Source organism: Physeter macrocephalus, chromosome 6, assembly GCF_002837175.3.
Source record: "Physeter macrocephalus isolate SW-GA chromosome 6, ASM283717v5, whole genome shotgun sequence".
In the NCBI taxonomy this organism is placed as follows: Eukaryota; Metazoa; Chordata; class Mammalia; order Artiodactyla; family Physeteridae; genus Physeter; species Physeter macrocephalus.
The window spans coordinates 23986365-24009056 of NC_041219.1; the positions used below are offsets into that span (position 1 = coordinate 23986365).

Sequence of the window (22692 nt, forward strand, 5' to 3'; positions counted from 1 at the left end):
CCGAGAATTTTGAGAGTAAAAGATTGCTTAGAATCTTTCTGGGAGCAAACCAACTCACTGAGTTAATACAATGAACAATAAATCCACATTGTTAATAATCAAGTTATTTAAAAAGCATCTTTTAAACAGACAAATCCTTTTTTATGATCTACTTTTCAGAACATACAACTTTTAGTCCTAAATTTGTCAAGTCTTTATAATAGTCATACCAGTTCACAGTTAGGGAGTATCATCTCAGATTTCACAATGTAAGCAAGCACTGGTCCATTCAAAACTATCCTTATTTTTTCCTCCAGGGGCCGAAGTGACAAAAATATTAATACAAATCCAGGTATCCTGGATTTTGAGATACCACATTGTTGGAAGTTATTGTACTTAGAAATACCAAATAATATTCCTACCAAAGAGGTAACTAAAAACACTGCAAACTGTTTAGAATAATTAGCAGTTATTTAGGAAAATTTCAATGAAAAATAGCTTTAAAAGAATATGGTGAAAGGTTTACCCATAGTTTATCTGGATCTCTCTGCCAGAAATCTTTATGAGCTTAGATTTACACAACCATTAGTAAATTATAACCCATGATTCCTAAATATATTTTAAAGCACAGCGAACAAGCCTAAGGTTTCGTAACAAATGATCAAAAAAGTGTTCAGCACAGTCTTGAGATGGACCTGCTTTGAAATTAATTTCATTATAAAATGTATTTTAAAAACAGATGCAGCCTACTTACTTTAGTGTCATAAACAAAGCAAAAACAATTGCATTTTAAATCTGGTCTTAAATAGAAAGTAATCCATACAGGGTAGATAAAATGGTTAAAGTCAGATCAGTTTACATCAAATGGCTCTTACAGTAGACTGCTGAACTATATAATCTGTTCTTTAACATTAAGTAAAACAGCAGTAACTTTTGTTTTCATGCACAGAATGGTAAATTATCAATTAGTCTTACTAATATTCTTGAAAGATCATTAAGGACTAACCTGCTGTTTTTGAAGGAACAGCTACTTGTTAACTGAAATTAATAAGGGCCACTACTTATCCACCAATTTATGTCCTTTTAGTTTGAAGGAACATCCAAAGTCTTTCCTTCTAACATAAAATAAGAGCTAAACTAAAGCATATCATATGTATATAAATATACAGTACTGTACTGACACAGCATGCATTATTTTTACATAAGCCCCCATGTTCAAGTCATTTGGAAATGGCAGACACTGGGGCATGAAAACAAACAGAGAAGAACATTTTCCATCTAGGACTTTCACAGTGCTTAATAAGTAACTCAATAACCTAGATGGATCTTCTGAAAGAAGACAGTGCACACAGATAAAAAAATATTTTCAATTTACCAGTCTTACAATGGTCACAAAAACCACCAAGTCCACAAATCAAACTTGGCTACAATAGTCAAAACTACTTGAAAGCACTATGTTCATAGTCAAATAAATCAATGATGTCTTTCTAATTTATAAAGGCATCTCTACCACGTAATATAATTTTAAGCGAAATGCAAACTCAACGTGAGTGTTTCTCAAAATGCTGACTACTGGGCCTCACTCACATCTGCTGAATCAGATTTGCAGGGGCAATGCCAGGGAGTCTGCACTTTCAGTAACTCCCCCAGGTGACCCTCCTGCACACTTTCTGCAGAACCACCGCCTTCCCTGTGAGCTTTATAGCAAGGTTTTGGATATCGAGAACTAAAATCTCATTTGGGACCTTTCAAAACTAAATTTCATTACATACCGAATTAATATTTCAAAAAGACTTAGGTAACAAGCTGTGGCAGAAAAAAACCAAATACATGAAAAAATGAGAGCAGAAATTAAAAAAAGAAACTTTTAGTACAGGCCACTTTATTTTTAACTCAAGATTCAAGACACCCCTAATCATTTCAAGGACTAACCAGTCTTTGTAAACATAATTCCTAACTTAAAAATAATCCTATCCACAATATTAAAAATATAGTATTTCAAATATGTTCAAATTCATTTACTCAGCTGTTAAGCAAATCAGGGTATGAACTGCTTATATTATACCAAATACAAGCAACGATTAAATTTATAAGTTAAACCCAAACAAATCTGTTTATATTCCACTATTAAATTTACTGTGGTCAGAACCTGATTTTCATAAACTTATATAACTTTCATAAACTTACACAGACATGTATAATGGAAAGAGCAATGAAGCAAAAACTAGAAGGCATCTAGAGTCCAGTTCTGGCTAATCTAGCTGCTGGCTATATTATATGACCTTAGGGCCTAGAGAAATCATTTTACCTACCTAAAAAACAAGAAAGGTACAGCTATCTACTAATTTCAGAGATTTATTGTGAGAATCAAAAGGGATACTATGTAATACACTCTGAAATACTGTAAAGCATTTTATAAATCAAAGGCATTATCATTAAGAGTAAAATTTGAGAGACTATCTTTAGGTGCCTGCTGTAAAACAGACTATTACAGAAACAATAAACATAAAAATTGACCTTTCAGATTCAACTAGATATTGTACATTATTGTATATATCCTATAAATTATAAATATAAAACATAAGAATTTAATACAGTCATCTGTCTTATGCCCCCATTTATAATAGATCTATTTCTTGTGTAAAAATAGAAATGAAATTAGATGCACCATGAATTGATAACTGTCAAAACTGGTCACTAAGTATAATATTCTACTTTCACATGCTGGACAATTTCCATAATAAAAAATTTTAACAAGACAACAATGTATATGTGTGTGTATAAAATATCTGTAAAAGCTAAAAACCAAATCTTTTAAAGTTTTTTTTTGAAAATTATCCCCATACTTATTGTATCATTTTCCTTCAACGTTACCTCAGATTCTATACATTCCAAAATAAGCTGCTCTCACGTACCCTTCTATATATATCATGACACCTATTAGAAAATAACTATTCCTCTCCAACGGAGTGAGTAAATACTCTTACCCAAGCTGCAAAAACTTAATTTTCTGCTTCCTGATCCTTACTCCTTTAATTTTCTCATTCATTACAAAATTCCAGAAGTAAAAAGTGAAATGACCAGTTTCAAATGCATGTATGTGTAAAAACATAAGGAAAAAAAAAGGGGGCAAATGCACTTTTTTGTTAGTATTGCAAAAGACCACCAATAGTTGTAATTGGCCATTCCTCTTAAAACCTGTTGACCCATACAACTCAATTCACATGGTAAGAGAATGCTGCACCCAAAATGAAGTTAACATATCTGTCAGACAAAGGAAATTGGTAAATTTAACCCCCAAATCAAGGATTCTATCAAGATATGCATAATAATGTATATTTACTCTGCATACATCAACCTAATTGCTCAAATGATGTCCTTTAACCTGGGGCCATATTCCAGACTGAAAAGCACAAACTACCTTTCATCACAAGCAGATTTTTTAACTTAATATAACTATCTGTAGCTCAATAGCTTATGCTTTACAGTAGTCTATGAAGAAACTACAAGTGGTGAATTAAAAATTAAATGCAGATAGAAATGGTAACGATCTTGTGGTATGCAATTAAAACTATATTTAGTAATATCCACACATTTATTTATTCATTAGTTGAAAGCTGAATCTTTTTTTATGTTACATCTGCAGTCACAATCATCAGAAGATATCCTGTGTCTAAAGAGACAGTGTACCTCAAGTTTTTGATTTGTGAGGGAGGGGGACAGGAGGGACCAAGTGGTCAGGGAAGGAAATCTCACCCATTTAGCTGTCACTACAGCACTTGTTTTCTAAGCATTGAAAACTCCATTCATTTTTATATAAGATATTGATACATCTGAGAAGAGCCATGCACAGAAACCACTTTTTCCAATATGGTCTTCAATAACTTTGAGGGTAAGTACTTCCTGCTGGAAGTCCTCATTTGTATTATTTAAAAACAATTAATTGTAAAATCTTCAGTCAAACCATAAAAGGCAAGCTGTTGGAAGATGAAAAACAAAAAAAAATTACTATACCTTATTCAAACAAGGTTAATAATTTTGCACGTTTACTTTAGAATCTCTTTATAGCACAGAAGCTAAAATAATTTATAAAACCACTATCATGCTGGTGGGTACCCTTATTTGGTGGCAACGGCTAGTTTTAAATATCTATTTACGATGAAGCTATTACTTTCCTTATTTCTTCTCCTAAGTAGATCCAGACTATTATTGCCCCTATTATTTTATCATAAGCACAAATCAAATCTAGTTTCTCACTTCATCTCAGAGTTCTACACTAAATCCCAAGCTTCAATTAAAAAACCATGATTTCCCATACAATTGCAGAAACACCCCTAAAAGAGTGAGGAATTGCAGAATACGGGAAAATGAAGATAATTTCACCTTACACATCTAAATGGGGATGCCAGTAATGACAACTGCAACAAAAATCAAGAGGGTGTTCTCTGAATTTTCACCATTTTAATAAAAGAAAATGCTGAATTTTAAATTAAAGGTGGCGCTCTGTCCTCAACTCACCCGATTGTGACTCACTTTTGCAGACTATATGGTAGGAAATAACTTACTTTTCAAAGATCTTTGCAGTTACACCCAAGCCAAAATCAGGACAGATGCACCCTTAATTACAGCAATTCATGCAAAGCACAGAAACTAAAACGGCCCCCTGAAATCATGGCTAAAGAAGCCCATTTCATATACTAGTTCTCAAAGTCTCCCTTTAAGGAATAGGTTCCTATTTACTTCAAATTTGAACTCACCAGGACAAAAAAGAAAAAAAGAGGGGGAGGAGGGCCCAGATGAAACGCTCAAGTACAAAAAGCAGATTCTCCTCCAATCCCTCTAATTCCCCCAATCCGCCTCTGCCACACACAAGGACAGGGAGTCTGGGGAAGGCTGGCAGCAGGACAAGCGGTGAAGGCCCTTCATTCACTCACGTGGGCCACCATCCAAAGGGTTACACACCCTCTGCCCGAGGAGAGCCTCATACAAAGCAGATCCTTACAAGTACTTTTATTATAAAATACACCCACGCTGAACAAGAGCTTTATTTTAAGACTGTCCTCAGGTGGGGGGATGTGAAACACAACAAAGGCTTCCATGTTGAAAGGCAGACAGTCCTATACCTACACGCCTATGAAAAAAAATCCATATAACTAATTTATCATGAACAGCAATCGATACCAACGGGAGCCATTAGATTATTAATACACCCAGAAAAGTAGCATGCATAGCGGCCAAAGGTGGCTGCCTGCTGCGCTCTAACCCCAGGAAAGGCAAAATTACACGTGCAGAGGAGGGTCGAGCCCTCCGCAGGTTTAAAGACCCCCTGAGCACCTCTTGCCCTCCCCTCCGCGCCAAGCACCGCTGCACCGCACAGGATTCGAGCACTCCCAGCGCTGCGAGTCCGGCAGAAAACTGGTGAATGAAATGCGCACAGACACCAACCTGGCCAGTGACCGCGGCGCAGAACCAGGGGTCGCTAACTAGCTAAGCCACAGGATTCTACAGCAGGATGGAATAAAGGGAGGACACCCCCCACCCCCGCACCTGGAATGCGGCTCTTACTGACCCTTCCAAAAAGCGGGTGGAGGACGCAAGATTTTTTCTTTCTTTCTTTTAAACTAAGTCTAAGAACGCGAATCGGAAGCAACCGAGAACATCCTGGGGGGCCAGACAACAGACGCTGAGATAAAGGCGAGACTGTTCTCCAACTCCCGGGGAATCGTCGTCCGGTGTGACACGCATCAATCAACTAGCCCCAGCCGGGGGCCGACCCCGGCCCCGCTCTCCGCCCGCGGAGCGCCAGTGGGGTTGAAGCCGGGGATTAGAGGGGTGACCCTCCCGGGGCGCGGGGAAAGAGTGCCGGGCACCGTTGCCCTCAAGGTCACCAGGCGCTGGAGCGGGGGCGGCCGGCCGCAGGATGGGCTACGGCGCGGCGGAGGCGGCTCGGAGAACTGAAAAGCTGCGGGGTTAGACGCGAAGTCCCACCGAGCCCCGTCCCTGGAGCCCTGGGCGGGGACTCCCGGCCGGACCCGGCGCTGAGGCGCACGCCGAGGAAGCCGCTCACCTTTACGATCTGCCGGGGCGGGCGCGGCGGGAGACAACCTGCGAGGGGGCGCCGGAACGCCCCCGCCAACTTCTCCCGAATCCGCGCAGTCCACGGAGCACCCGGCTGTCGGGAGCCCCGCCGCGACGCCCCCACCTCCGTGTTCCGCCCGGCCTCCCCCGCAGGTGACCAGTCCCGCCGCCCCCGCCGCGGACGGGCGGAGGCCGCCACTCACCTCGCCCAGCAGCAGGAACCATTTTCCGAAGGGGAAAGGAAGGGGAGGCTGCAGGAGGGTCGGGGGAGGGGGCGGTGAGGACAGCGGGAAACGCAGAGAACTGGGGCTTGGTCCTCAGCCCGTCCGCAGGCGGCTCGCAGGACTCGGAGCGCCACGCGGAGGTTCGGCTGCACCTCGAGGATGAGGTGGCCACGGAGCCGAGAGGTTCGGCGTCCACCAGCCGGGGCTCCCTACTCACGCTGCACTGCGAGGAGGCGGCGGCGGCGGCGGTGGAGGAGGAGGCGGCGCCCGGCCGGCCCCCGCCCAGAGCCCGGCAGCCGCGGAGTGGCCGCCCGCGTCCCCGCAGGACCCGCCTCCTGAGCTCCGCAGAGCCGCACACAGGGCGCGCCGCGCTCAGCACGGGCAGCTCTGTCGTCCTCACGCCGCCGTCCGCAAAGGCAGCGGCGGGCGGGGTGCAGCCCCCTCCTTGAGCACCGCAGCCCGACCCGCTCGGGGCGGGGCCCGCGGCCCCCGGAGAGCCGACAGCGGAGCACGAGGGGGCTGCGCGAAGCTTCGGGCAGGGGCGCCGCTTGCACCGGGTGGCCCGCAAGATTGCTGGGGGAGGCAAGGGGAGGTGAACACTCACCCGTTCCGGTCTGGCGCTCCCTTCTCTCCACACCCTCTCGCCTCCAGCTCCACGCTGGCGGCGCAGCTGCTGCCACTGCCGCCGCCGCCGCCGCCGAAGCTCGCGTTGCCGCCGCTGCCGCCTTGGCTAGGCGCGGTCACGTGACGCGGCCCGCGGGGAGCCTGGGGGCGGGCAGGCGCGCGCGCGGGAGGAAGCGCGACTCGGACGGAGACTGGGAGCTGAGCGGAGCGGAGAGGGCGTTTAAGGGGAGGACCCGGAGAGCGCGCCCCCGGCTGGCGAGCGCGCGCCCGGCGATTAGCACTTGCAGCGCGGTGGGGAAAGGGTGGCCGGAGTGAGGGGCGGGGGACTCGCGCCTCCACGCGCCCCTCCCTCTCTTCCTCCGCTGAGCGCCTCGGCCGGCCGCTGCCCCCGCCCCCTCCCGTTCGCCCCTTTCCTCCTGTCGCTGCCAGCGATTGGCTGAAAGCTCTGACGTCCTTGTTTCCATGACGTATCGGGGCGGGGGGCGGAGGGGGAGGAGGGGGTGGGTCGGACAAGCGGCGCGGTGACGCCGTCAGTCACAGCTGCTGTTTCGGAGCGGGTCCGGGCGGCTACCGCAACTGTGGAGGCAGGAGAGCGATGTCTGCCGCAGGCGGACTTGGGCGCCCTTTACTTGGGGTCCCGCCCGAGGCAACCCCGGGTCTGCGCTCCTGCGAGCCCGGGAGCCGGGCTGGCGGGCGGGCTAGGGCGAGCCCTCCAGGCGAGGACAGGTTAACGCAGACCCCCGCGTCCGCGGACATTTGAGCGGCTCCTCGCCACATCTTTGCTCCACTCCGTACCGGACTCTGTTCCTGTCCCGGGCCGTGACGCACGCGCCGGACGACAAAAGTGCCGCCTAGCTCTCTCCCTCCTTGGGGGAGGACAGCCCACAGCCCCCATGGGCGAGGGGCGCCCCATCTCTGTTTCTGCCGGTCGGGCCCGTAGACTCCGGGGATACCCGCTGCAGTGCCCAAAGAGTTAACGCAGGCGTTCGGCCGGTGCGAACAGGCCCATCAGGATCTGCGCTCAGAATCCCCGTGTCTTCCTTTGGGGTTTGCTTTTTCTACCTATGCCAAGCCTTTGGCTCTTCAGTTCACTTGTAGCATCTCAGGGGGAAGGGATTGAGATGCTGAAAGGTAACATGCTTTGCCACAACCTTCAAGAGATTTTGCAAGTTAATAAAAAAGAAACCACCGTAGTGACATTTTCAGAAATAAAACGGGGTTTCTTTCCTACACACACATGCACACGTGTTCAAAGATTTGTGTCTTACCTAAGACATCGTGCTCCATCTTCGTCTAATCGCCTCTGTTTGAACTGTCGCCGCTGCTTTAGAGACTTTGTCCGTGTTATTTTCAATACCACTTAATCAGAACAAAAAGATAAATTCTGCAGAGGCTCCTCCTTTCTCTTAACTCCAGGACTGGAAAAATTAATGTCTGTAACGTCTTCCTAAAAGCAAACAGTCGATGCGAAGCACTTTATTATGTACGTTCACTCTGGTAGTGTTTACATTAAAATAGTTTTGAAGGATTTAAAAACTAAATATGTGAAAATTTTAAAAAGCAAAAAAACCCCAGTTAACCCTGTTGAAAATTTTTTTTATCAATTTACGTATCTTACCAGGTCAAACAGTACCAACCTTCTGAGCTGTGCCCTTGACATGCAAAACAAGCACTGGGCAGGATGACCCCATTTTTTCCTCTCTTTAATCACTGTTAAGAAATTGGTTGGTGGGTACAACAGCCCTTCCTGACACTATTTCAAAACTTCTTAAGAACAGATTAACTTTTCAAAACGGCTTCGAGACATTTAAGACTCATTGGCCTTTGTCCAACTTTTCCTCCAAGGAAGTCGCAATAGAAAATTGAATTATTTATTCTACTTTAATCAAGAATTTGACATTAAAGTAATATATGATTCACTGCTATAGTGCACTAGCAAAATGGATAATAGATTAAACTAGAATCTGTTCACTTTGTGGGTTTGTTGCAGTTCCAAATAATAAACGGTATGCTCGTACAGTGTTGTGGTCATGAAAAATTACTCAGCATCTTCATTTTAGAACATGATTTCAATAGTTTTCATTTATGAAGATTATATACATATATATACCAGAACATATTTATGCATTTTAATGAAATGTGAGTCACATACAATAGTATATTTTTACTGTCATAGTCAAGATGATTGTACTGTGTAGTTTGGTTTTTATATTTTCATTCTTCAAATAGAAAGCAATATATAACTGTACACATTATATATAGAAAATTCATCTTTTTCTCCCAAAAGTTTAGCACTGAAACCTTCTTAATGGCATATTTTTCATTGTAAAAATCAAGAAAATATTTGATTGCTTAATTAGCATTTCCTAAAAAAATGGAACTACTTAAATTCAAGAATGCCACTGTATATGATATAACTGTATTCTTTTAATCTTAGACCTCACTTATTCCATGGATTCAATTGATCCATAGATATACTGGTACATAATAAGAGCAATATAATGCAATTTATTGTTGAAATACTTAATCTTCTAAACCACTTTTAATATGCTTTAAATATTTTTTTTTAGTTACAATGAAAATTTTATACAGGTATTTAAATCTTATGGCAGGTTACTATTTGGGATGTTAACATTGCTTGAAGACAGGCTGTGTATTCAAAATAATGTATTTTGCAAACTGTTAAAGTATGTTTCATTCAGTGGCATAAATCTCAACTATTGACATCTTTTCTAATAAGTTGATCAATTCAATATGAACTAATCTTGTATAACTTATGGAGACAGTTTTCTAAAATCCTCAATGTAATTAAGTGTAAAGGGAAACATTAGGATCTTTATTCCCTCAAGAATTCTGTCACATTCATCTATCGAGGGGACAAAATAAAGGCATACCAACAGCAGCATATTTTTAAAACCATATCATTTCCCAAAGTACACTTTTATACATATGTGAATGTGTCAGTGCTAATCATTGCAGAATACTAAAGAGAACTGACAGATGTAGGGAGGCAGAAGAGTAAAAATATTCAACGCTTCATCAAAAGTAGTTGTGTATGTTCTCAAATTTCCATTAACCTGGATCATCAGAGAGAGATATGAAGTGAAACATTACTTAGCTGAAAGCCGCGGAGAACTGTTATCTATTAGTAACAAACTAATTACATTTGCTGAATTAAATGAAGTATGATTACAGGTAAGCCTAGAATTAGAATTTTCAAGTCACATAATGGAAAATTTTTATAGGTGAAAAATGTGAAACGGTTAGATGTCATAATTTGATGGGAATTATTTAACATCCTGTACCCTTCAGTATAAGGCATTTTTTTTCTACCCCATATGTAGTATCTAGATCATAGGGTGTGGCCCTAAATCTAAATTCCAGAGACTCAAAAAAAAATGGAAAGCTCTTACTTAAATGTTGTTGAGGAAGATTTCCTAAATGAGGATTTGGACTCGACTGGTGCCACGAAATATACAGGAGATTTAAATTTATGCAAAAGAAGATGGGCAATAGAAATGCCAGGAAATGTACCTGAGAATTAGCAAGTTTACCACATCCATTTTCCTATCCTTTCTTTATCTATGAAACATAGATTTACTACCTTTGTTATCTTTCACCTCCATACGTAACATTTATTTTCCCATTAATAATGGTGAGTTATGGTGTATCATAGGGTTGTTGTGAAGTTTTGGTGAAATGTTTATATTAAGCTCTTAACAGAAAAATTGGTGTGTACTAAATGCTCGGGAGCTGTTGTCATTATTTTTCATAAGCATGCATTCTTTATCCCTTATTACAAAGTAAATGTGCTGCAAACAAGAATATACATTTTTACTTGGCTTACTTTAATGAATAGGAGCTTATTCTCACATTAGAAGTTCAGAGGTAGGTGATAGTATGATTGATTCAGTTGCTGAACGCAGAATCAAGGATCCAGGTTAACAGCTTTCTGCTCCACCCACCCTGGTGTGTGCTTCAGTATCTTTTTATGCCCAAAACAGGAAAATCAGAAGGATTTTTCTCACATTTGTGGTGCATCTTATGTTTTTCAGATTATTTAGTGCTTATAGTTTTATATAATTTTTCGTTATTGCCCTCCTTTCCTTTGAAACCCCTCCTTTGTTCTCAAGATATTAGAATGTGCCGAAGAATCACCTGTGTGAGCTTAGCGATGCAGATTTTTGGGGCCATAGTGGCAGAGCTTCTGACTCCGACTGTTTGGAGTGGAGCCAGAGGATAAACATTTTTGATAGTTCTTTTAGGTGACTTTGATGCACTTCACAGTCTCTGTTTCCCTCCTTTGTCCTGACATTCTCTTGTTACGTTCTTCATTAGTTCTTCTTTCTCTTTCCCTGGCTATTTCCGATATTAAGTTCTTATACTTGAGCGTCTCCTTCTATCCTAACTTTCATAAAGTTCACCCATTTTCATGACTTCAGCCCATTGAAGATAAGGATAACGTTACTCATTAATTTATTCATTAATCATTTGTTGATCTTGACAATTATCCTCTCAGTTTACTAAGGAAGGAAAACATGGAAGAAGATGCCTAATATTTAGGAGGCATAGCATCAAGGTAGTAATTCATCTATTCTTTTATACAAAGAAACTTTCATTAAACATTTATTACATGCCAGACCTAATAAGATCTGGCACATAATAGGTGATTAAAATAAAATTAGTTTGAAATGAATAAACAAATGAACTATCACCTCTCCAATGATAAATTCTAGATTTTTATCCACTGCCATGTTCTTTTATTCTGGTGACCCCAGGGAACTCCTTCAGGGTCATTTTTTTTTCTTCCAGGTAGAAATAAAGTTGAGCCTTGAACGACACAGGGGTTGGGGCACCCACCTCCCAGCAGTTGAAAATCTGCCTATAACTTTACAGTCAGAACCCTCAGAATGGGAGAAAATATTTGCAAACGAAGCAACTGACAAAGGATTAATCTCCAAACTATACAAGCAGCTTATGCAGCTCAATATCAAACAAAAAACAAAGACCCAGCAATCCCACTACTGGGCATATACCCTGAGAAAACCATAATTCAAAAAGAGTCATGTACAACACTGTTCATTGCAGCTCTATTTACAAGACCCAGGACATGGAAGCAACCTAAGTGTCCATCAACAGATGAATGGATAAAGAAGATGTGGCACATATATATAATGGAATATCACTCAGCCATAAAAGGAAACGAAATTGAGTTATTTGCAGTGAGGTGGATGGACCTAGAGACTGTCAGAGTGAAGTAAATCAGAAAGAGAAAAACAAATACTGTATGCTAACACATATATATGGAATCCAAAAAAAAAAAAAGGTTCTGAAGAACCTAGGGGCAAGACAGGAATAAAAACACAGATGTACAGAATGGACTTGAGGACATGGGGAAGGGGAAGGGTAAGCTGGGACGAAGTGAGAGAGTGGCATGGACATATATACACTACCAAATGTAAAATAGATAGTGAGTGGGAAGCAGCCACATAGCACAGGGAGATCAGATCGTGCTTGGTGTCCACCTAGAGGGGTGGGATAGGGAGGGTGGGAGGGAGATGCATGAGGGAGAAGAAATGGGAATATGTGTATATGTATGGCTGATTCACTTTGTTATACAGCAGAAACTAACACACCATTGTAAAGCAATTATACTCCAATAAAGATGTTAAAAAAAAAAAACAAAAAACTTTACAGTCAGCCCTCCCTCTGCACCAGAGATTCTGAATCCTCGGATTCAACCAACTGCGAATGGTATAGTACTATAGTATGCATTTACTGAAAAAAATCCACATGTAAGTGGACCCAAACCTGTGTTTTTCAAGGGTCAGCTGTGCTGGAAAAAAAAGCCAATTTACCAGTCATCAAAAGCCAGGTCACTGAAAGTCAATTTTTTTAACTTATATGTTTTTGATGGCAGAGAAGAAGGGGTCAAGGGAGGAAAGCTGAAAATGCTGGGGAGTGTGCAGATCAGAATAAGGTAGGATCTAAAACAGAGGGGATCCACCTTGAGAAGAAAAAGGAACATCTCTTTCTTTGATGCAGAAGAAAAAGGCAAAAAAAAAAGTGTCAAAAAAGTAAAAATTGAAGTTTAGAGGAAAGATGACATAGGCACAAAAATGTCATCTTAATATTCCTTATATAATAATAGGTGCTTATGGTCATCAGCCAGAATTGAGTAAGGCTAAATAGGGAGCGGATTGGGCTGATTAAAGAAACTAAAGGATGAGCAAAGGATAAAATGTTATCCAAGGCCCAGGCAAATTTAGAGTACAATTTGATAGCAATATAGGTTTGCACAATATTCTCTGGTGACTCAGAGTTGGGGTTTCCCATTGTGGTTACAGTTGTTAAGAGTTCAAGAGACTCTGGTGCAGTTCTTCTCAGTGGGGTTTGTCATGGACACTGGTAATTGGACTGTATTAGTCTGCTAGGGCTGCCATAATAACACACCACAGGCTGGATGGCTTAAGGAACTGAAGTTTATTTTCTTACAGTTCTACAGGCTAGAAGTCCAAGATCTGACTATTTTGCTTTGCCTTTCTCTTTTGGAATCTATGGCCTCCCCGTTCTCACTCTTTGCCAGTAACGGTGCTGGAAACTACTCTTTTCAGTAGCTCTTTGAACTCCAGTAACCATGTCCTCATAATCTTCTGCTTGCCTCCCCTGTTTCTGACCCAATGATTAGACTTACTTCTCACATCTATTTATACTTTCTGCTTACTTGTTGCTTAGTTTCTGACCTCACTGGTTCATCTTGAACTTTAATTATGCCTGTTTCTTAAAAAATTGTCCTGATGGCTGATTCCCTTGCCTTGTCAAGATTCTCACCTCCTCTGCATTTCTGGTTTTCCCCGTTCCAAATTCTAGCTCCTTTTTAATGCTCTGCTACTGTCACACACAATCCCCACATTGAGTTAAGTGTGTCTGGCCACTGTCATTTCATTTCTTATTTTATTCACCTAAATTTTTAAATTTAATTTTTAAAATATTTCTTAAATTCCTTGTTTCAGTGTAAGCTATTGAAGCCACTTCACCATTGAACAAAGAGTGTATCACAGCAAAATTACTTTTCCAAGTAATAGTGCCTTGTTTATAGGACTACAAGAACACTTCTACACTGAATAATCTACCAAAAAGGATGAAAATTTTATCATTTTGGTTTGGTTGTGTTAAATTATCTTTGAGCTATCATTATTATACTGATATCATAGCATGCGTATATGGTCTTCTATATTCCTGGGGACGATTTCTGAGGTAGTCTTATTCTAACTAAAGATCTCTTTAATCATACCCTGACATAACCAGTGTAAAAGGTTGTATAATTTGTTCAAAGTAGTTCTTGCTGTGGGGCATGAAAGGAAGTAAAGCATACAGTGTCTGGACCTAGGGAATATATACATCTAGTAGCCTCGACAAGTCATGAAATATCAAGAAAAATAATTCCAAAGAAATACATAAATATGTGACAGTATAGTACATATTGCGTAAATTCGTGCCAAGAGAACTAAGATTCATTGGAAAGATTATTATGCGAAAGATGAATCTTAAACTTGGCTTAGAGGGGGAGGCAATATGACATTTAGAAAGAGCCTTAGCTTTGATGGAAGGCAGGCCTGGATTTGAATTCCAGTTTTGAAGTTTGCCAGCTGTGTGACTTTGAACAAGTGCCTTAACTGCTCTGATTCTTTAGATCTCCCCTATGTAAATGGAGACAGTCTTCTAGTGTGGCTATGAGGATAAAATTAGATCATGTAGTTTTTCCTAGTAGACACTAGATGAATAGGTATTTATATTCTTCTTTTAAGACTATTTATTTATTTATTTATTTATTTAGGCCGAGCTGCGTCTTAGTTGCAGCAGGCGGGACCTTCACTGCGGCATGCTGACTCTTAGTTGCAGCATGCACACGGGATCTAGTTCACTGATTAAGGATAGAACCCAGGCCCCCTGTACTGGGAGCGCAGAGTCTTACCCACTGGACCACCAGGGAAGTCCCGGTATTTATATTCTTCAACTCCCACTTAATCTGCCGCATTTTATATTGTCTTCATATTTTCTACTGTATATGAAAATAATACAATTTACTGGAAAATGTAGCAAATATAGTTAAACTGTATACAGCTTCAAAAGGATTTTTTTAAATTTTATGATCTATATTCATCATTAAAAAGGAGATTTTAAAAGTTTAATGAATTTTGAAATAGTAAAGTACTTGAGATTTAGGTTCTGTGTGACTTATATACTAGTTAAACTAGTAACTCAGATAATTTTTTGATCCCACAGGCTTCCTCTATGTCTAGAAGATTGCCAGCATTTGTTATGTTAAGGTCAAATCAATGGCTATACAGCCACGACAAGATTACTAGTAAGTGTTTCTGAGTAACGATTAAGCAGGAGAGCATATGGTCTTCCCTGAAAACAAAGACAAGCAATTCTTTAAGAAAGCTTGAAATGACCACTGAACTATGAACCAGAGCCCAAATAATAAAAACGAAGCTACCTCCTCAACAAGAAATGTTATCCCAGCAGTGCAGCTGTGAGCTAATTAAACAGCCTAGATCGCTGTGCTGAACTTTAGTACTGCATTTACAGAATTAATTCAGAGGACATGTTATTAAAGTCTTGGGTTTATCAGAAGAAGGCAGCCTCTTTTTTTGAACAGCATTTAAAAAATTAACATACTGGATAAGCAGCTTATTATAGATGGAGCCTATGAGATCCTCCATATAGATGCAAAAACCAAGCAATGAATTTCTAACCAAAATAATGAGGCTATTGCACTCTGACAGTAAAATCCAAAAATAGTGCTTTAGATACCCAGAGAGCATGTTCAAAAATAAATTTTTATTCTATTATTATTTATTTATTAATTATTATTTATTCTATTATTATTTTTAAGATTCTAAAAGACATATTGATGACCACTAATACATTAGAACCTAACAACTAGATATATATCCAAAATATGTAGCAATTCTCAACTTAGCATAAATCAGTAATAATTGGAATGTGTAAGGCAAGGATAATTTAAATTAATGTGTAATATAATACTTTCCCTCAATTAATCTTAATAACTAGTAATAACAAGATTACTAGCAAGCGTTTTAAAATTTAAAGGCTTTAAAATTTATATCTAGAAATATAAATAGTAAATAAAAATTATACTTTATCAGTAAATTCTGAAAACTGTCCTTATTTAAGTTATTATACATGGGCAGTAAGGGTAGAAGTAAGATACCGAGATAGTTAATGATGAAACTTTTTGGAGGCCATAAAGTGTTACCATTTCAGGCACCTTGATGTAGTGACACAGAAAGACACAGAGCAAGAGAGTGAACCCTTTACAACCCTATCCACCCATCTTCTAAAATGGAGAGAGCAGCACTTATCCTACATTTCTTCCAGTGCTGTACAAAAATAAAACAATAGCTTTTGAAGAGTTGAGTAGTTTTGGTACTTATGTTGTAACAGGTAAAAATCATTCTGAAAAAAACAACACGAGCCTAGGTAGACACTTCATACTGACAAACAGATAAACCTCACATACAGTATATACTCCTATTTATAACTTTAATAGATGTGTAAAGATTTAAGTAAAGCAATGCGGCAATGAGAGAAGTTTTCTACGTAGCTTTTAAAAGTTATTTTTAGTTTTCATTTTGAAAATTTTAAACATATTGTTAAGTATAGAAAATAATATCATAGATATCTATGTGCCATACCTACTTTCAAACTGGGAAGGCACAGAAAATCTGATGGTAATTTTGTTAACAGGGTTGACTTCTTTGAAGGCAGGTACACATATCTGTTCTTATTGTTCCATACAGACTTACTCCTCCATCTAGAAAATCCTAGGAGTGCCATATTTTGGTTAAGTAGTTGATTTCCTCTCTAAATCCTCCAAACACCTTCCTAAATAATTCTAAGTAGGAATGAAATACTTTTGCAAGGACTGGTCTTTCAAAGCTAATTAAACAACAACAAAAAGAAAGTTTATTAGCTTGGTAGATTTCCCAGCAGTCTTAACTTTTTTGAACTAAGACACAGAATTTTACAGATATCCTCTCTAGCCCATCAAATTCAGACACTCCCTTGATAAGACCATGGTAAGCTCCTGCCCAACCATTACTGGAACTGTTTGACTTAAATATCTTGTCACATTTAGGGTATAGCTTGAAAAAAGGCTCTAAGGCAAAGATTAGATAACTTGATAAAGTGAGATATTAGCAATTTTTTTCTTGGAGGGGATAGCTTTAGGAATAAGAGATTACAGAGGAAGTGAAAGAATTTTTGGAAGGAGAGATTCAGAAAGCAAGATGAGGTTACGTAGGAAATCTGTTCAAAAAGAGTTTGTGGTCACCAAGGCAAAGATGATCAGGCTGTGGATTAAAGAAGATGTTGAGAATAAGAAGATAAATTTAGACAAAATATTAGGGCTATTACCTGGAAAAGGGAATAGACCCATGCAGAGGTAATTTTTTGCTTAACAGAAACAATCTCTCATGCTTATTCAAAACTGAGTACCTAGCTATATTTCAGGTCCTGTAATAGTACTATATTTACTGGAGGTACAAGACTCACAATCTAATGGGAAAAACAAAGAAGAAAACAATTCTAATTCAGTGTGATAAGTGCCAGGTATGCATGTGTGCTATGGGAGCTTCACAGGGAGAAACAATACCTAAGCTGAATTTTGAAAAATTAGCTTGGCCATAAGATGGTAGAGGAGGAGATTTTTCAGGTAGAAGGAACCACACATACAAAGATAGGGAGGTGTGCGGAAATGCTAATTCTTTACAAATTATAGGTAATTCACAATGCCTGGAGTATAGGATGTAACTGAGGTTAGATATAGGAATGAGGTTGGAGAGAAAGAATGAGGTTGGCTGGGACCAAAGCCTTTAATAGGATGTCAAGAAGTCTGGTTTTAAGCAGCAGGTGACAGGATCAGATGTGTGTTTTAAAAAGTTACTCTGATAGCATCCTGCATTAATGGCTGCAAGGGGTGAGGACAACCTTTGGGAAGGCTGGGCTATTTTAGTAATGCAATTGGAAGTGATGAAGATGTAAAATGGGCAAGTGGTGATGGGGATGGAGATGAGGGAAAATATTAAGGAGTTGGACTCTATAGGACTCTGAGATCAATTGAATGGGAGGGGTAGAGGATAATAGAAAGGAAGGATTCAAACTCATCAGGAGTTAGGCTTGGAATGTTATGCTTGCAAAGAAGCCTTCCAGCAAAATCTGCATTTTTAACTGTCAGACACTTTTGCATTGAATACAGGCTTGGAATCCCGTGATCTCTAACCTTTATAGCTCTAAGAAAAGTCCTATTTACATTTGTATTACTAGAAAGATAAACTATCAGAGAATCATGTTAAATGAACAACTTCTCTAGAGTTGAAATCTATAGGTTTTCCTATATTTCTTCAGTAACTTACACAGGTCTATAGTGATTTCCCAACAATCATGTAGATAATTCCTCATCTAGACCAGAGTAATTGTCTAGACAGGGTAAGTGTCTTAAGATGTTAAGTTAAAGCTCAAAATGTGCATATACATGTCTTTGTCTCTTCCTGTCTCTATATATCTAACATATCTCTAGGTAGATAGGTAGATGATAGATAGACAGATAGATAGAGATACATATATTTGAAAGTTCTGTATATACAGAAGTTTCTATAGCATATACATGTGTTTCCTATAATCATTCTATCTGAACCAAACTCCAAAGATTTAGGTAAAAATATATTTTGGATATGATACAAATCTCTCCATATTAAGTCACTTATTCCATCTGAAGCTGCAAGTTGTCACAATCAATAGTCATTAATGGTGATAAGAAAGGAACTGATCAGGAAAGGAGTCAAATGGCAAAATTACTTTCCAAAAAGAAACAAAGCCTTCATAATAAATACAAAAAACACAACTCAGTAGGTGGCAAAAATAATTGAGGCCAAAATGGCCAATTCAGTGAGTAGGATAAATTCAGTGAGTAGGATAAAAGGATAGAAAATATCACTCTTATTCCCTTTGACCCAAATTCTTGGACAATAGTAGGAAGAGCTGTTACAGCTGCCTTTCCATTCCCCTGTGCTGCCCTTTCTGTGTCTTCTTTTGAATACAAAGCATGTCCCTGCTGCCCAGACTCCTTCCTGGTGCTCCACCCTGGCCTCATACCAACAGACCTAGGGTCTTCCTTTCCATCTATAAACCTAAAGTGATAAAGGAAGGTGTGAATTTTAGACACCTCAATAAACGGGACACATATTTTTGGTTAGAGAATAGTTATCCCTTTGGGTCAGTCTCAAATCAAAGAATACCCAAGGAGCTGCCCACTTTTATATGTATAATACTTTCTTTCTAAAGAAAGAAAAAAATAAAAATAAAAATATATATATTTTTTATTTTTTATGGTTCATATTCTTGCCACAATGATGACTCAGGACATTGATAAGCATGTGTCTTTCGTACTCTCCCCTCCGTCACTTTTCCACTGTATCTCGTTTTACGTGTGTGCTAATCACAAAAATCCTAAGTGCAATAATTCGTAAAATTTGCCATGACTGTAAAGAAACATAGAGTTTTATAGAGTTTGAATACCATCCAGGTTAAAATGTCCACTTTCTTTTGATTTTTATTTTGTTTGGCTTCCAATCTTGGTGATAGTAACTTAATAGGCAAAGAGTAGACCATTATCCCTTTAGTTGATCTCCACTGGTTAATTCATAGGAGGCTTTTAGAATACACTTATTATACAAGTGACAGAGATTTGTGCCTCCTTTGTGAAGTTGTTGGTCATAAAAGGCTTTGTTTAATAATTGTCCATCACTTATTCAATTGCTGTGTCAACAGCACAGTCTCCTGCTCAGAGACTGCTTTCTCAAAGTCTAGGCAGTCTCCTTGATCTTCCATATTTCTCTTCAGGTTCTCTCTGACATCTGTTCTCTTCCAAATCCCAGTGCTTCTGCTGGCCTCCTCATTTGTAAAACAAAGCTTGGTAATTTTCACGAAGATTGGAATAATCAGACTTTGTTTCCCTGCCCATTTCTCTTCTGTAATTGACATATCCTATTGCTTTAGAGTAATCCTCCTACTCTAAGATTCATACTCTGATTTTATAATTTAGGTCATTATAAAATATATTCCAGGGAACAATTCTGGTCTTCAAATGAGGTGCTTGTAAATATAGCATTATTAGAACTCAAGAGTGTTTCCATCTTTTGTGTTTGTCATGTATTTGTATACGCCTCAAAGCTGAAATATTCTGCACTTGACTTGCAGCTACTTTTTCCTCCTCCCTCTTCTAATAGTTAGTTACAAGCTTTTTACTTAGGTCATTGCAAACTGTCTTATTTCCTCTCTAGTCTAATGGTGCACTTATGTTCAGTATACTTGGGCTGCCTGTTTGCTCTTGAGTTTATTTCTCTTGCTTTTTCAGAGAGTACAGAATTTGAGCATGGTAGATGCAATTGATATTCTCTGTTATTTGTCAGGCAAGTAGCTAACTTAAGACCTAAAATAGTAGTGTACATTATTATAAATAACAATTATAAGTGACCAAGTTCCAATCTTGTGCTTTCAGCTGTAGAAAAGGAAATTTTCTTACAAAACCATGACTAAATACTATCGGTAATAAAATGTTCATGCTAATCATAGTGGTAAGATTTTGAAAGTTAGAAATGCTGATATTCTAATATCACCATTTCTCCCCGCGATACTTAGTAAAACATGGAACTAGATACTAAATCTAGAGCATTTTTCTTTACAATATTATTTTACAGCTCGTTCTAATTCTAACTAAAAAGTAAGTCTTTTCTAAAACTACTTCTATTACTAATGAAAAATTGTGTTGACAGCCCCCTACTACTTTGTCAGTGGTAACCTTGCTTTTGCTAGAACTGATTCTGTTGTCCATACTAGATAGGGCAGAAACTGAACTGGTAAAGGGAGATAGATAAGTCTAAATTTCTGGGATCTTCCCTGGTGGTCCAGTGGTAAAGAGTCCACCTTACAATGCAGGGGACAGGGGTTCGATCCCTGGCCAGGGAAATAAGATCCCACGTGCTGCAGAGCAACTAAGCCCATGCAGCACAACTACTAAGCTCGTGCACCTCAACTAGAGCCCACGTGCTGCAAACTACAGAGCCCATGTGCCCTGGAGCCTGCCCCCCACACTAGAGAAGAGAAAACGCGCGCACCACAATTAGAGAGGAGTCTGCGCAACGAAGAGCCCATGCGCCACAACGGAAGATCCCTCTTGCCGCAACTAAGACCCGATGCAGCCAAAAATAAATAAATAAAATAAATAAATAAATAATAAATCTTTAAAAAGAATTTCTGGAGCATCTTTTTTTTTTCTTTCAGTATAAATATTTAATCATGCCAGGAGAAATTCTGAAAAAATTGTGACACAGTGGGATTGATTTTCCCTATAAGTAGGGCACTCATTGTGTATCTGAGAAAGGAACTAACACTTTTTAAGTCTTTCTAAGTGATGGCTCTATTCTAGGCACTTTAAAATATTCACTTTCCTCTTCGCTGTATCCTACAAACCAGATACTATCATCCCTATTTTACAGATGAGTAATTAAGACATAACTTGCCCACAGTTGCACAGTTACTACTAGGAAGAGCCAGGTTTATGACAAAAAGCTGATTCGAAAGCTCACGTTCTTTTCATTTTCTTTAAATAGGCCCTTCCTGCTCATTCTTAAGGAGAAATATCAGCCTTGCAATGTATTATGATGCCTAGCTCGAGAGCCCTATAGTTTGATGGATAAGAGTGTGGTCTCTGGAGTTGAACTAGTTGGGTTCCTACCACTCACTAATTTTGAAATCTTAAGCAATTACTTGATGTCTCTTTGCCTCAGTTTCTTCATCTGTAAAAAGGGAGCGATTACAATAATATCCACTCAATAGTGTGATTTGTGAGGACTAAATGAGAGAACACATATAAAGTACTCACTAGAGTGGCCGACACACAGAGAGTGTTTAATAGATCTTATTTTCTAGGAGTTTGTTTCTTTATAAAAATTTGTCTTTCTGTGGGTAGAGAAAAGAAATATGGGTTGTAATTTATTTTTTCTTGGCTTCTTATGTCTGGCTCTAGCAATCAGTGTTTTGTTTTTGATCCCCACCCAATTTTGCATATTCATTGTTTTTCCTTCATGCAATATGGAAGATGAAAACATGACCATCAGTTTAATTCTTTGCTAATCCTCCCTTTGAGAGATGGAGTCTAATGCTCCTTCTGCTGAATACAGGCTAGACTTGGTGACTTGCTTGATGAATAGAATATGATACAGTGGGACTTGTGAAGCTAATTAATAGGAAGTATTGAATCTCCTGCCTATACCTTTCTTGTGTGTGTGTGGTACGCGGGCCTCTCACTGCTGTGGCCTCTCCCGTTGAGGAGCACAGGCTCCTGACGCGCAGGCGCAGCGGCCATGGCTCACGGGCCCAGCCTCTCCGCGGCATGTGGGATCTTCCCGGACCGGGGCACGAACCCGTGTCCCCTGCATCGGCAGGCGGACTCTCAATCACTGCGCCACCAGGGAAGCCCTGCCTATACCTTTTGAATGCTCACTTTGGGAGGTCTCAACCACCAAGGAAGAAACCTGATTGCCTTGAGAACTCCATCTTGGACAGTCATGTGTGAGCCCTCTGATCATCAGGCCCAGCTAAGCCCAGACTTCTAGTCATCCCTGCCAAGGAATCAGAAATGTGAGTAAAGCTGTCTTGGATCCTCCAGACTGGCCCATCCACCAGATGAATATCACTG

General features: G+C 39.9%; 1 protein-coding gene across 5 annotated transcripts in view; it reads right to left on the reverse strand.

Annotated features, from left to right (window-relative positions):
• The window catches only part of ATP2B1 (ATPase plasma membrane Ca2+ transporting 1), a 140495-nt gene extending 133239 nt beyond the window's left edge, over window positions 1–7256 (reverse strand). For 2 of the 5 annotated variants that reach the window (XM_055085244.1, XM_028490428.2), the window contains exon 1: window positions 6886–7255. The gene's annotated coding sequence lies outside the window, so the exon portion shown is untranslated. Of the gene's footprint in view, window positions 1–6260; window positions 6523–6885 lie in introns of those variants that run through there. The other 3 variants (XM_055085243.1, XM_028490427.2, XM_007119238.4) reach the window with 3 other exon arrangements.
• Window positions 7257–22692: the final 15436 nt, after the last annotated feature.